A 12,751-nucleotide genomic window follows, 5' to 3' on the forward strand; every position below is an offset into this window, starting at 1 on the left:
CCTCTTTCTTTTCTCAGGTCCAAATTGCGGGGCACCACACGTTGGCTCCCAAATGACTCCTACCTGTCATTTCTTCTTGGACACTTTGTCCAGGTAGGTAGGTAGGGTTAGGAATGTCTTTGCATTGGAAGCGGATGAGCAAGGGCTGATAATTGGTTATCAGCAGCTCCCGAGCTGAGTCTCTGGAGGTCGCCTGGAGTTCCTTTGCCAACACGGTCCATTGAGAGAGATCATTTGAAGTCATTCTTGCCTGACTGGTAAGTTGGAACAAGAAGTCTGCGCAAACCAAACTTGGGTTGGACATCGTATCTGCATTAAGTCAAGATGTTGTTGAGAGGAGACTTTGGAGAGTGCCGCGAATTCGGCGGGACAATCGGAAGACGTGTAAGGGTTGGTGGCTCAGCAGTAGAACTGTCGCCTGCCACCCGTGAATCTCGAAATCAGAAGGTAGTGACTCTTAGCCTCACGCAAGAGTCACAGCGATCTGCTTTGATGCACGGTACGTGACAGAGTTTGTCCATCCATTGTAAGGATCTTGAGAGGAGACTTTGGAGAGTGGCGCGAATTCGGTGGGACAATTGGTAGACGTGCAAGGGTTGTTGGCTCAGCGGTAGAATTCTCGCCTGCCATGCGTAAGTCTCGAAAACTGAAGGTGGTGAGCTCTATCCTCACGCGAGGCATGTTTTGGTGTGCAGTTCGGCCACCCAATTTAGGATCTCCTGTCACACACTTCACCTGCAAGACGGCAACCCATCCTGGGCTTGAAGAAGTGGCAACTCTGCTTCATTTGTTGACGGCTTCTAAGAACGGTCCATTTTTTGGGGAGATGGGCCTTGAGCCTCGCTTGATACACAGTACGTGGCAAAGGCAGCCCATCCGTTGTCTACCGCTTGTCCCATTCGGGTAAGCCGGAGCTGGGTCAAAAACACAGTTTCCCTGACCGGGAATCGAACCCGGGCCGCGGCGGTGAGAGCGCCGAATCCTGACCACTAGACCACCAGGGAGCTGCGACAGAGTTTCCTTGATGAGTGATTCCTGGCTGTATTGGGCCACATTTACCGTTGGGCCTCGAGAGGAGCGTTTGGGCAATGGCGCGAATTCGGTGGGAAAATGGCACACATGTGAGCATTGGTGGTTCAGTGGTAGAATTCTCGCCTGCCACGCGGGAGGCCCGGGTTCGATTCCCGGCCAATGCACACTTCCTTTATGCGTGGGGCCTTGAGAGGCATTAAGTTTGTTTCTCGGTCGCTGCCAGACGGCGTCAAGATTTCCGCAAGATCACATGACGGGCTCTTGCTTGTGGGTGCACTAGCAGCGTCCCAGAGTTTAGAGGTGGGTTAACGACATCAGATCTCTGTGTAGGTTCTCGGTCACGGTAGTCTTGAGGTCCTGCAAAGAAGGAAGGTGACTGGATTCCTTTTGTGGTGCGTGAAGACTTTTCAATCCTCATCCAAGAGGCTTCTTCAGGCCTGCAGCGATTGATGGAGCCTGTCAGGTATTTAATCCCTGCTGGGGTTGTCCACTTGAGGGTTGTTGACCCACTGTTATTCATATTAGTCATCACTTAAGCCCAGGTGTGAAACGCAGGTCTTTACCGTCACAGGAACCAAGGCGTGACAGCAGGCAGGGTCGGACCGTTAGAAAGCTTTACCCAAACAACTGCATGGCCCTACCCTAGGAGAGCCACCTCAACAGGACAAGACTCAGCACTGCGTTTGCGCGGTATGTGACAGAATGGGTCCATCCGTTTTTAGGATCTCCTGTGGCACTCTTCACCTCCAAGACCCGTTCAGGGCTTAAATACCTGGGGACTCGCCTTTGTTTGTCCAAGGTGAATTTCTTTTCTGCGCGGCTTCGAGGAATCGTCCAGTTTCTGGGTGACTCTCAGCCTCGTTGGCGCAGTAGGCAGCGCGTCAGTCTCATAATCTGAAGGTCGTGAGTTCGAGCCTCACACGAGGCACGTGTTTTGGTACAGAGTTGGTCCATCCATTTTCTACTGCTTCTACCCATTTCGAGGACGCTGGAGCCTAAGAACCATCCGTTTGTAGTGGATTTTCAGCCTCCTTTGATGCAACATCTAGAACATGGATCAATCCAAATCATTCTGCCGGTGGAAAGCCTTCCCATCTTTTTGATATCAAGACTCGCGCGTGGCAGGCGATCCTCCCCTATGGATGCGTGCCGGCCCTCTGGAACCACTTCATCCAACTTTCACCACAATTCCTCTTTCTTTTCTCAGGTCCAAATTGCGGGGCACCACACGTTGGCTCCCAAATGACTCCTACCTGTCATTTCTTCTTGGACACTTTGTCCAGGTAGGTAGGTAGGGTTAGGAATGTCTTTGCATTGGAAGCGGATGAGCAAGGGCTGATAATTGGTTATCAGCAGCTCCCGAGCTGAGTCTCTGGAGGTCGCCTGGAGTTCCTTTGCCAACACGGTCCATTGAGAGAGATCATTTGAAGTCATTCTTGCCTGACTGGTAAGTTGGAACAAGAAGTCTGCGCAAACCAAACTTGGGTTGGACATCGTATCTGCATTAAGTCAAGATGTTGTTGAGAGGAGACTTTGGAGAGTGCCGCGAATTCGGCGGGACAATCGGAAGACGTGTAAGGGTTGGTGGCTCAGCAGTAGAACTGTCGCCTGCCACCCGTGAATCTCGAAATCAGAAGGTAGTGACTCTTAGCCTCACGCAAGAGTCACAGCGATCTGCTTTGATGCACGGTACGTGACAGAGTTTGTCCATCCATTGTAAGGATCTTGAGAGGAGACTTTGGAGAGTGGCGCGAATTCGGTGGGACAATTGGTAGACGTGCAAGGGTTGTTGGCTCAGCGGTAGAATTCTCGCCTGCCATGCGTAAGTCTCGAAAACTGAAGGTGGTGAGCTCTATCCTCACGCGAGGCATGTTTTGGTGTGCAGTTCGGCCACCCAATTTAGGATCTCCTGTCACACACTTCACCTGCAAGACGGCAACCCATCCTGGGCTTGAAGAAGTGGCAACTCTGCTTCATTTGTTGACGGCTTCTAAGAACGGTCCATTTTTTGGGGAGATGGGCCTTGAGCCTCGCTTGATACACAGTACGTGGCAAAGGCAGCCCATCCGTTGTCTACCGCTTGTCCCATTCGGGTAAGCCGGAGCTGGGTCAAAAACACAGTTTCCCTGACCGGGAATCGAACCCGGGCCGCGGCGGTGAGAGCGCCGAATCCTGACCACTAGACCACCAGGGAGCTGCGACAGAGTTTCCTTGATGAGTGATTCCTGGCTGTATTGGGCCACATTTACCGTTGGGCCTCGAGAGGAGCGTTTGGGCAATGGCGCGAATTCGGTGGGAAAATGGCACACATGTGAGCATTGGTGGTTCAGTGGTAGAATTCTCGCCTGCCACGCGGGAGGCCCGGGTTCGATTCCCGGCCAATGCACACTTCCTTTATGCGTGGGGCCTTGAGAGGCATTAAGTTTGTTTCTCGGTCGCTGCCAGACGGCGTCAAGATTTCCGCAAGATCACATGACGGGCTCTTGCTTGTGGGTGCAGCTAGCAGCGTCCCAGAGTTTAGAGGTGGGTTAACGACATCAGATCTCTGTGTAGGTTCTCGGTCACGGTAGTCTTGAGGTCCTGCAAAGAAGGAAGGTGACTGGATTCCTTTTGTGGTGCGTGAAGACTTTTCAATCCTCATCCAAGAGGCTTCTTCAGGCCTGCAGCGATTGATGGAGCCTGTCAGGTATTTAATCCCTGCTGGGGTTGTCCACTTGAGGGTTGTTGACCCACTGTTATTCATATTAGTCATCACTTAAGCCCAGGTGTGAAACGCAGGTCTTTACCGTCACAGGAACCAAGGCGTGACAGCAGGCAGGGTCGGACCGTTAGAAAGCTTTACCCAAACAACTGCATGGCCCTACCCTAGGAGAGCCACCTCAACAGGACAAGACTCAGCACTGCGTTTGCGCGGTATGTGACAGAATGGGTCCATCCGTTTTTAGGATCTCCTGTGGCACTCTTCACCTCCAAGACCCGTTCAGGGCTTAAATACCTGGGGACTCGCCTTTGTTTGTCCAAGGTGAATTTCTTTTCTGCGCGGCTTCGAGGAATCGTCCAGTTTCTGGGTGACTCTCAGCCTCGTTGGCGCAGTAGGCAGCGCGTCAGTCTCATAATCTGAAGGTCGTGAGTTCGAGCCTCACACGAGGCACGTGTTTTGGTACAGAGTTGGTCCATCCATTTTCTACTGCTTCTACCCATTTCGAGGACGCTGGAGCCTAAGAACCATCCGTTTGTAGTGGATTTTCAGCCTCCTTTGATGCAACATCTAGAACATGGATCAATCCAAATCATTCTGCCGGTGGAAAGCCTTCCCATCTTTTTGATTTCAAGACTCGCGCGTGGCAGGCGATCCTCCCCTATGGATGCGTGCCGGCCCTCTGGAACCACTTCATCCAACTTTCACCACAATTCCTCTTTCTTTTCTCAGGTCCAAATTGCGGGGCACCACACGTTGGCTCCCAAATGACTCCTACCTGTCATTTCTTCTTGGACACTTTGTCCAGGTAGGTAGGTAGGGTTAGGAATGTCTTTGCATTGGAAGCGGATGAGCAAGGGCTGATAATTGGTTATCAGCAGCTCCCGAGCTGAGTCTCTGGAGGTCGCCTGGAGTTCCTTTGCCAACACGGTCCATTGAGAGAGATCATTTGAAGTCATTCTTGCCTGACTGGTAAGTTGGAACAAGAAGTCTGCGCAAACCAAACTTGGGTTGGACATCGTATCTGCATTAAGTCAAGATGTTGTTGAGAGGAGACTTTGGAGAGTGCCGCGAATTCGGCGGGACAATCGGAAGACGTGTAAGGGTTGGTGGCTCAGCAGTAGAACTGTCGCCTGCCACCCGTGAATCTCGAAATCAGAAGGTAGTGACTCTTAGCCTCACGCAAGAGTCACAGCGATCTGCTTTGATGCACGGTACGTGACAGAGTTTGTCCATCCATTGTAAGGATCTTGAGAGGAGACTTTGGAGAGTGGCGCGAATTCGGTGGGACAATTGGTAGACGTGCAAGGGTTGTTGGCTCAGCGGTAGAATTCTCGCCTGCCATGCGTAAGTCTCGAAAACTGAAGGTGGTGAGCTCTATCCTCACGCGAGGCATGTTTTGGTGTGCAGTTCGGCCACCCAATTTAGGATCTCCTGTCACACACTTCACCTGCAAGACGGCAACCCATCCTGGGCTTGAAGAAGTGGCAACTCTGCTTCATTTGTTGACGGCTTCTAAGAACGGTCCATTTTTTGGGGAGATGGGCCTTGAGCCTCGCTTGATACACAGTACGTGGCAAAGGCAGCCCATCCGTTGTCTACCGCTTGTCCCATTCGGGTAAGCCGGAGCTGGGTCAAAAACACAGTTTCCCTGACCGGGAATCGAACCCGGGCCGCGGCGGTGAGAGCGCCGAATCCTGACCACTAGACCACCAGGGAGCTGCGACAGAGTTTCCTTGATGAGTGATTCCTGGCTGTATTGGGCCACATTTACCGTTGGGCCTCGAGAGGAGCGTTTGGGCAATGGCGCGAATTCGGTGGGGAAAATGGCACACATGTGAGCATTGGTGGTTCAGTGGTAGAATTCTCGCCTGCCACGCGGGAGGCCCGGGTTCGATTCCCGGCCAATGCACACTTCCTTTATGCGTGGGGCCTTGAGAGGCATTAAGTTTGTTTCTCGGTCGCTGCCAGACGGCGTCAAGATTTCCGCAAGATCACATGACGGGCTCTTGCTTGTGGGTGCAGCTAGCAGCGTCCCAGAGTTTAGAGGTGGGTTAACGACATCAGATTCTGTGTAGGTTCTCGGTCACGGTAGTCTTGAGGTCCTGCAAAGAAGGAAGGTGACTGGATTCCTTTTGTGGTGCGTGAAGACTTTTCAATCCTCATCCAAGAGGCTTCTTCAGGCCTGCAGCGATTGATGGAGCCTGTCAGGTATTTAATCCCTGCTGGGGTTGTCCACTTGAGGGTTGTTGACCCACTGTTATTCATATTAGTCATCACTTAAGCCCAGGTGTGAAACGCAGGTCTTTACCGTCACAGGAACCAAGGCGTGACAGCAGGCAGGGTCGGACCGTTAGAAAGCTTTACCCAAACAACTGCATGGCCCTACCCTAGGAGAGCCACCTCAACAGGACAAGACTCAGCACTGCGTTTGCGCGGTATGTGACAGAATGGGTCCATCCGTTTTTAGGATCTCCTGTGGCACTCTTCACCTCCAAGACCCGTTCAGGGCTTAAATACCTGGGGACTCGCCTTTGTTTGTCCAAGGTGAATTTCTTTTCTGCGCGGCTTCGAGGAATCGTCCAGTTTCTGGGTGACTCTCAGCCTCGTTGGCGCAGTAGGCAGCGCGTCAGTCTCATAATCTGAAGGTCGTGAGTTCGAGCCTCACACGAGGCACGTGTTTTGGTACAGAGTTGGTCCATCCATTTTCTACTGCTTCTACCCATTTCGAGGACGCTGGAGCCTAAGAACCATCCGTTTGTAGTGGATTTTCAGCCTCCTTGATGCAACATCTAGAACATGGATCAATCCAAATCATTCTGCCGGTGGAAAGCCTTCCCATCTTTTTGATTTCAAGACTCGCGCGTGGCAGGCGATCCTCCCCTATGGATGCGTGCCGGCCCTCTGGAACCACTTCATCCAACTTTCACCACAATTCCTCTTTCTTTTCTCAGGTCCAAATTGCGGGGCACCACACGTTGGCTCCCAAATGACTCCTACCTGTCATTTCTTCTTGGACACTTTGTCCAGGTAGGTAGGTAGGGTTAGGAATGTCTTTGCATTGGAAGCGGATGAGCAAGGGCTGATAATTGGTTATCAGCAGCTCCCGAGCTGAGTCTCTGGAGGTCGCCTGGAGTTCCTTTGCCAACACGGTCCATTGAGAGAGATCATTTGAAGTCATTCTTGCCTGACTGGTAAGTTGGAACAAGAAGTCTGCGCAAACCAAACTTGGGTTGGACATCGTATCTGCATTAAGTCAAGATGTTGTTGAGAGGAGACTTTGGAGAGTGCCGCGAATTCGGCGGGACAATCGGAAGACGTGTAAGGGTTGGTGGCTCAGCAGTAGAACTGTCGCCTGCCACCCGTGAATCTCGAAATCAGAAGGTAGTGACTCTTAGCCTCACGCAAGAGTCACAGCGATCTGCTTTGATGCACGGTACGTGACAGAGTTTGTCCATCCATTGTAAGGATCTTGAGAGGAGACTTTGGAGAGTGGCGCGAATTCGGTGGGACAATTGGTAGACGTGCAAGGGTTGTTGGCTCAGCGGTAGAATTCTCGCCTGCCATGCGTAAGTCTCGAAAACTGAAGGTGGTGAGCTCTATCCTCACGCGAGGCATGTTTTGGTGTGCAGTTCGGCCACCCAATTTAGGATCTCCTGTCACACACTTCACCTGCAAGACGGCAACCCATCCTGGGCTTGAAGAAGTGGCAACTCTGCTTCATTTGTTGACGGCTTCTAAGAACGGTCCATTTTTTGGGGAGATGGGCCTTGAGCCTCGCTTGATACACAGTACGTGGCAAAGGCAGCCCATCCGTTGTCTACCGCTTGTCCCATTCGGGTAAGCCGGAGCTGGGTCAAAAACACAGTTTCCCTGACCGGGAATCGAACCCGGGCCGCGGCGGTGAGAGCGCCGAATCCTGACCACTAGACCACCAGGGAGCTGCGACAGAGTTTCCTTGATGAGTGATTCCTGGCTGTATTGGGCCACATTTACCGTTGGGCCTCGAGAGGAGCGTTTGGGCAATGGCGCGAATTCGGTGGGGAAAATGGCACACATGTGAGCATTGGTGGTTCAGTGGTAGAATTCTCGCCTGCCACGCGGGAGGCCCGGGTTCGATTCCCGGCCAATGCACACTTCCTTTATGCGTGGGGCCTTGAGAGGCATTAAGTTTGTTTCTCGGTCGCTGCCAGACGGCGTCAAGATTTCCGCAAGATCACATGACGGGCTCTTGCTTGTGGGTGCAGCTAGCAGCGTCCCAGAGTTTAGAGGTGGGTTAACGACATCAGATCTCTGTGTAGGTTCTCGGTCACGGTAGTCTTGAGGTCCTGCAAAGAAGGAAGGTGACTGGATTCCTTTTGTGGTGCGTGAAGACTTTTCAATCCTCATCCAAGAGGCTTCTTCAGGCCTGCAGCGATTGATGGAGCCTGTCAGGTATTTAATCCCTGCTGGGTTGTCCACTTGAGGGTTGTTGACCCACTGTTATTCATATTAGTCATCACTTAAGCCCAGGTGTGAAACGCAGGTCTTTACCGTCACAGGAACCAAGGCGTGACAGCAGGCAGGTCGGACCGTTAGAAAGCTTTACCCAAACAACTGCATGGCCCTACCCTAGGAGAGCCACCTCAACAGGACAAGACTCAGCACTGCGTTTGCGCGGTATGTGACAGAATGGGTCCATCCGTTTTTAGGATCTCCTGTGGCACTCTTCACCTCCAAGACCCGTTCAGGGCTTAAATACCTGGGGACTCGCCTTTGTTTGTCCAAGGTGAATTTCTTTTCTGCGCGGCTTCGAGGAATCGTCCAGTTTCTGGGTGACTCTCAGCCTCGTTGGCGCAGTAGGCAGCGCGTCAGTCTCATAATCTGAAGGTCGTGAGTTCGAGCCTCACACGAGGCACGTGTTTTGGTACAGAGTTGGTCCATCCATTTTCTACTGCTTCTACCCATTTCGAGGACGCTGGAGCCTAAGAACCATCCGTTTGTAGTGGATTTTCAGCCTCCTTTGATGCAACATCTAGAACATGGATCAATCCAAATCATTCTGCCGGTGGAAAGCCTTCCCATCTTTTTGATTTCAAGACTCGCGCGTGGCAGGCGATCCTCCCCTATGGATGCGTGCCGGCCCTCTGGAACCACTTCATCCAACTTTCACCACAATTCCTCTTTCTTTTCTCAGGTCCAAATTGCGGGGCACCACACGTTGGCTCCCAAATGACTCCTACCTGTCATTTCTTCTTGGACACTTTGTCCAGGTAGGTAGGTAGGGTTAGGAATGTCTTTGCATTGGAAGCGGATGAGCAAGGGCTGATAATTGGTTATCAGCAGCTCCCGAGCTGAGTCTCTGGAGGTCGCCTGGAGTTCCTTTGCCAACACGGTCCATTGAGAGAGATCATTTGAAGTCATTCTTGCCTGACTGGTAAGTTGGAACAAGAAGTCTGCGCAAACCAAACTTGGGTTGGACATCGTATCTGCATTAAGTCAAGATGTTGTTGAGAGGAGACTTTGGAGAGTGCCGCGAATTCGGCGGGACAATCGGAAGACGTGTAAGGGTTGGTGGCTCAGCAGTAGAACTGTCGCCTGCCACCCGTGAATCTCGAAATCAGAAGGTAGTGACTCTTAGCCTCACGCAAGAGTCACAGCGATCTGCTTTGATGCACGGTACGTGACAGAGTTTGTCCATCCATTGTAAGGATCTTGAGAGGAGACTTTGGAGAGTGGCGCGAATTCGGTGGGACAATTGGTAGACGTGCAAGGGTTGTTGGCTCAGCGGTAGAATTCTCGCCTGCCATGCGTAAGTCTCGAAAACTGAAGGTGGTGAGCTCTATCCTCACGCGAGGCATGTTTTGGTGTGCAGTTCGGCCACCCAATTTAGGATCTCCTGTCACACACTTCACCTGCAAGACGGCAACCCATCCTGGGCTTGAAGAAGTGGCAACTCTGCTTCATTTGTTGACGGCTTCTAGTGAGAACGGTCCATTTTTGTGGGAGATGGGCCTTGAGCCTCGCTTGATACACAGTACGTGGCAAAGGCAGCCCATCCGTTGTCTACCGCTTGTCCCATTCGGGTAAGCCGGAGCTGGGTCAAAAACACAGTTTCCCTGACCGGGAATCGAACCCGGGCCGCGGCGGTGAGAGCGCCGAATCCTGACCACTAGACCACCAGGGAGCTGCGACAGAGTTTCCTTGATGAGTGATTCCTGGCTGTATTGGGCCACATTTACCGTTGGGCCTCGAGAGGAGCGTTTGGGCAATGGCGCGAATTCGGTGGGGAAAATGGCACACATGTGAGCATTGGTGGTTCAGTGGTAGAATTCTCGCCTGCCACGCGGGAGGCCCGGGTTCGATTCCCGGCCAATGCACACTTCCTTTATGCGTGGGGCCTTGAGAGGCATTAAGTTTGTTTCTCGGTCGCTGCCAGACGGCGTCAAGATTTCCGCAAGATCACATGACGGGCTCTTGCTTGTGGGTGCAGCTAGCAGCGTCCCAGAGTTTAGAGGTGGGTTAACGACATCAGATGTCTGTGTAGGTTCTCGGTCACGGTAGTCTTGAGGTCCTGCAAAGAAGGAAGGTGACTGGATTCCTTTTGTGGTGCGTGAAGACTTTTCAATCCTCATCCAAGAGGCTTCTTCAGGCCTGCAGCGATTGATGGAGCCTGTCAGGTATTTAATCCCTGCTGGGTTGTCCACTTGAGGGTTGTTGACCCACTGTTATTCATATTAGTCATCACTTAAGCCCAGGTGTGAAACGCAGGTCTTTACCGTCACAGGAACCAAGGCGTGACAGCAGGCAGGGTCGGACCGTTAGAAAGCTTTACCCAGTGGGAACAACTGCATGGCCCTACCTAGGAGAGCCACCTCAACAGGACAAGACTCAGCACTGCGTTTGCGCGGTATGTGACAGAATGGGTCCATCCGTTTTTAGGATCTCCTGTGGCACTCTTCACCTCCAAGACCCGTTCAGGGCTTAAATACCTGGGGACTCGCCTTTGTTTGTCCAAGGTGAATTTCTTTTCTGCGCGGCTTCGAGGAATCGTCCAGTTTCTGGGTGACTCTCAGCCTCGTTGGCGCAGTAGGCAGCGCGTCAGTCTCATAATCTGAAGGTCGTGAGTTCGAGCCTCACACGAGGCACGTGTTTTGGTACAGAGTTGGTCCATCCATTTTCTACTGCTTCTACCCATTTCGAGGACGCTGGAGCCTAAGAACCATCCGTTTGTAGTGGATTTTCAGCCTCCTTTGATGCAACATCTAGAACATGGATCAATCCAAATCATTCTGCCGGTGGAAAGCCTTCCCATCTTTTTGATTCAAGACTCGCGCGTGGCAGGCGATCCTCCCCTATGGATGCGTGCCGGCCCTCTGGAACCACTTCATCCAACTTTCACCACAATTCCTCTTTCTTTTCTCAGGTCCAAATTGCGGGGCACCACACGTTGGCTCCCAAATGACTCCTACCTGTCATTTCTTCTTGGACACTTTGTCCAGGTAGGTAGGTAGGGTTAGGAATGTCTTTGCATTGGAAGCGGATGAGCAAGGGCTGATAATTGGTTATCAGCAGCTCCCGAGCTGAGTCTCTGGAGGTCGCCTGGAGTTCCTTTGCCAACACGGTCCATTGAGAGAGATCATTTGAAGTCATTCTTGCCTGACTGGTAAGTTGGAACAAGAAGTCTGCGCAAACCAAACTTGGGTTGGACATCGTATCTGCATTAAGTCAAGATGTTGTTGAGAGGAGACTTTGGAGAGTGCCGCGAATTCGGCGGGACAATCGGAAGACGTGTAAGGGTTGGTGGCTCAGCAGTAGAACTGTCGCCTGCCACCCGTGAATCTCGAAATCAGAAGGTAGTGACTCTTAGCCTCACGCAAGAGTCACAGCGATCTGCTTTGATGCACGGTACGTGACAGAGTTTGTCCATCCATTGTAAGGATCTTGAGAGGAGACTTTGGAGAGTGGCGCGAATTCGGTGGGACAATTGGTAGACGTGCAAGGGTTGTTGGCTCAGCGGTAGAATTCTCGCCTGCCATGCGTAAGTCTCGAGACTGAAGGTGGTGAGCTCTATCCTCACGCGAGGCATGTTTTGGTGTGCAGTTCGGCCACCCAATTTAGGATCTCCTGTCACACACTTCACCTGCAAGACGGCAACCCATCCTGGGCTTGAAGAAGTGGCAACTCTGCTTCATTTGTTGACGGCTTCTAAGAACGGTCCATTTTTTGGGGAGATGGGCCTTGAGCCTCGCTTGATACACAGTACGTGGCAAAGGCAGCCCATCCGTTGTCTACCGCTTGTCCCATTCGGGTAAGCCGGAGCTGGGTCAAAAACACAGTTTCCCTGACCGGAATCGAACCCGGGCCGCGCGGTGAGAGCGCCGAATCCTGACCACTAGACCACCAGGGAGCTGCGACAGAGTTTCCTTGATGAGTGATTCCTGGCTGTATTGGGCCACATTTACCGTTGGGCCTCGAGAGGAGCGTTTGGGCAATGGCGCGAATTCGGTGGGAAAATGGCACACATGTGAGCATTGGTGGTTCAGTGGTAGAATTCTCGCCTGCCACGCGGAGGCCCGGGTTCGATTCCCGGCCAATGCACACTTCCTTTATGGTGGGCCTTGAGAGGCATTAAGTTTGTTTCTCGGTCGCTGCCAGACGGCGTCAAGATTTCCGCAAGATCACATGACGGGCTCTTGCTTGTGGGTGCAGCTAGCAGCGTCCCAGAGTTTAGAGGTGGGTTAACGACATCAGATCTCTGTGTAGGTTCTCGGTCACGGTAGTCTTGAGGTCCTGCAAAGAAGGAAGGTGACTGGATTCCTTTTGTGGTGCGTGAAGACTTTTCAATCCTCATCCAAGAGGCTTCTTCAGGCCTGCAGCGATTGATGGAGCCTGTCAGGTATTTAATCCCTGCTGGGGTTGTCCACTTGAGGGTTGTTGACCCACTGTTATTCATATTAGTCATCACTTAAGCCCAGGTGTGAAACGCAGGTCTTTACCGTCACAGGAACCAAGGCGTGACAGCAGGCAGGGTCGGACCGT

The 12,751-nt window shown here is 52.3% G+C and overlaps 16 non-coding genes across 16 annotated transcripts; 11 read left to right on the top strand and 5 right to left on the bottom strand.

Annotated features, from left to right (window-relative positions):
- Window positions 1–932: 932 nt before the first annotated feature.
- Window positions 933–1,004, bottom strand: trnae-cuc (transfer RNA glutamic acid (anticodon CUC)). The gene has a single exon. It is a non-coding gene; the product is annotated as a tRNA-Glu (tRNA).
- Window positions 1,005–1,125: 121 nt separating this feature from the next.
- Window positions 1,126–1,196, top strand: trnag-gcc (transfer RNA glycine (anticodon GCC)). Its single transcript has one exon. It is a non-coding gene; the product is annotated as a tRNA-Gly (tRNA).
- A 691-nt stretch (window positions 1,197–1,887) lies between these two features.
- trnam-cau (transfer RNA methionine (anticodon CAU)) lies at window positions 1,888–1,960 on the top strand. Its single transcript has one exon. It is a non-coding gene; the product is annotated as a tRNA-Met (tRNA).
- A 1,194-nt stretch (window positions 1,961–3,154) lies between these two features.
- On the bottom strand, window positions 3,155–3,226 carry trnae-cuc (transfer RNA glutamic acid (anticodon CUC)). Its single transcript has one exon. It is a non-coding gene; the product is annotated as a tRNA-Glu (tRNA).
- A 121-nt stretch (window positions 3,227–3,347) lies between these two features.
- On the top strand, window positions 3,348–3,418 carry trnag-gcc (transfer RNA glycine (anticodon GCC)). The gene has a single exon. It is a non-coding gene; the product is annotated as a tRNA-Gly (tRNA).
- Window positions 3,419–4,110: 692 nt separating this feature from the next.
- trnam-cau (transfer RNA methionine (anticodon CAU)) lies at window positions 4,111–4,183 on the top strand. Its single transcript has one exon. It is a non-coding gene; the product is annotated as a tRNA-Met (tRNA).
- Window positions 4,184–5,377: 1,194 nt separating this feature from the next.
- Window positions 5,378–5,449, bottom strand: trnae-cuc (transfer RNA glutamic acid (anticodon CUC)). Its single transcript has one exon. It is a non-coding gene; the product is annotated as a tRNA-Glu (tRNA).
- A 122-nt stretch (window positions 5,450–5,571) lies between these two features.
- On the top strand, window positions 5,572–5,642 carry trnag-gcc (transfer RNA glycine (anticodon GCC)). The gene has a single exon. It is a non-coding gene; the product is annotated as a tRNA-Gly (tRNA).
- A 691-nt stretch (window positions 5,643–6,333) lies between these two features.
- On the top strand, window positions 6,334–6,406 carry trnam-cau (transfer RNA methionine (anticodon CAU)). Its single transcript has one exon. It is a non-coding gene; the product is annotated as a tRNA-Met (tRNA).
- Window positions 6,407–7,599: 1,193 nt separating this feature from the next.
- Window positions 7,600–7,671, bottom strand: trnae-cuc (transfer RNA glutamic acid (anticodon CUC)). The gene has a single exon. It is a non-coding gene; the product is annotated as a tRNA-Glu (tRNA).
- Window positions 7,672–7,793: 122 nt separating this feature from the next.
- On the top strand, window positions 7,794–7,864 carry trnag-gcc (transfer RNA glycine (anticodon GCC)). Its single transcript has one exon. It is a non-coding gene; the product is annotated as a tRNA-Gly (tRNA).
- A 690-nt stretch (window positions 7,865–8,554) lies between these two features.
- trnam-cau (transfer RNA methionine (anticodon CAU)) lies at window positions 8,555–8,627 on the top strand. The gene has a single exon. It is a non-coding gene; the product is annotated as a tRNA-Met (tRNA).
- Window positions 8,628–9,824: 1,197 nt separating this feature from the next.
- trnae-cuc (transfer RNA glutamic acid (anticodon CUC)) lies at window positions 9,825–9,896 on the bottom strand. Its single transcript has one exon. It is a non-coding gene; the product is annotated as a tRNA-Glu (tRNA).
- Window positions 9,897–10,018: 122 nt separating this feature from the next.
- Window positions 10,019–10,089, top strand: trnag-gcc (transfer RNA glycine (anticodon GCC)). The gene has a single exon. It is a non-coding gene; the product is annotated as a tRNA-Gly (tRNA).
- A 695-nt stretch (window positions 10,090–10,784) lies between these two features.
- On the top strand, window positions 10,785–10,857 carry trnam-cau (transfer RNA methionine (anticodon CAU)). The gene has a single exon. It is a non-coding gene; the product is annotated as a tRNA-Met (tRNA).
- Window positions 10,858–12,240: 1,383 nt separating this feature from the next.
- trnag-gcc (transfer RNA glycine (anticodon GCC)) lies at window positions 12,241–12,310 on the top strand. Its single transcript has one exon. It is a non-coding gene; the product is annotated as a tRNA-Gly (tRNA).
- The last annotated feature ends 441 nt before the right edge of the window (window positions 12,311–12,751 follow it).

Source organism: Oreochromis niloticus, unplaced genomic scaffold (assembly GCF_001858045.2).
Source record: "Oreochromis niloticus isolate F11D_XX unplaced genomic scaffold, O_niloticus_UMD_NMBU tig00007312_pilon, whole genome shotgun sequence".
Taxonomy (NCBI): domain Eukaryota; kingdom Metazoa; phylum Chordata; class Actinopteri; order Cichliformes; family Cichlidae; genus Oreochromis; species Oreochromis niloticus.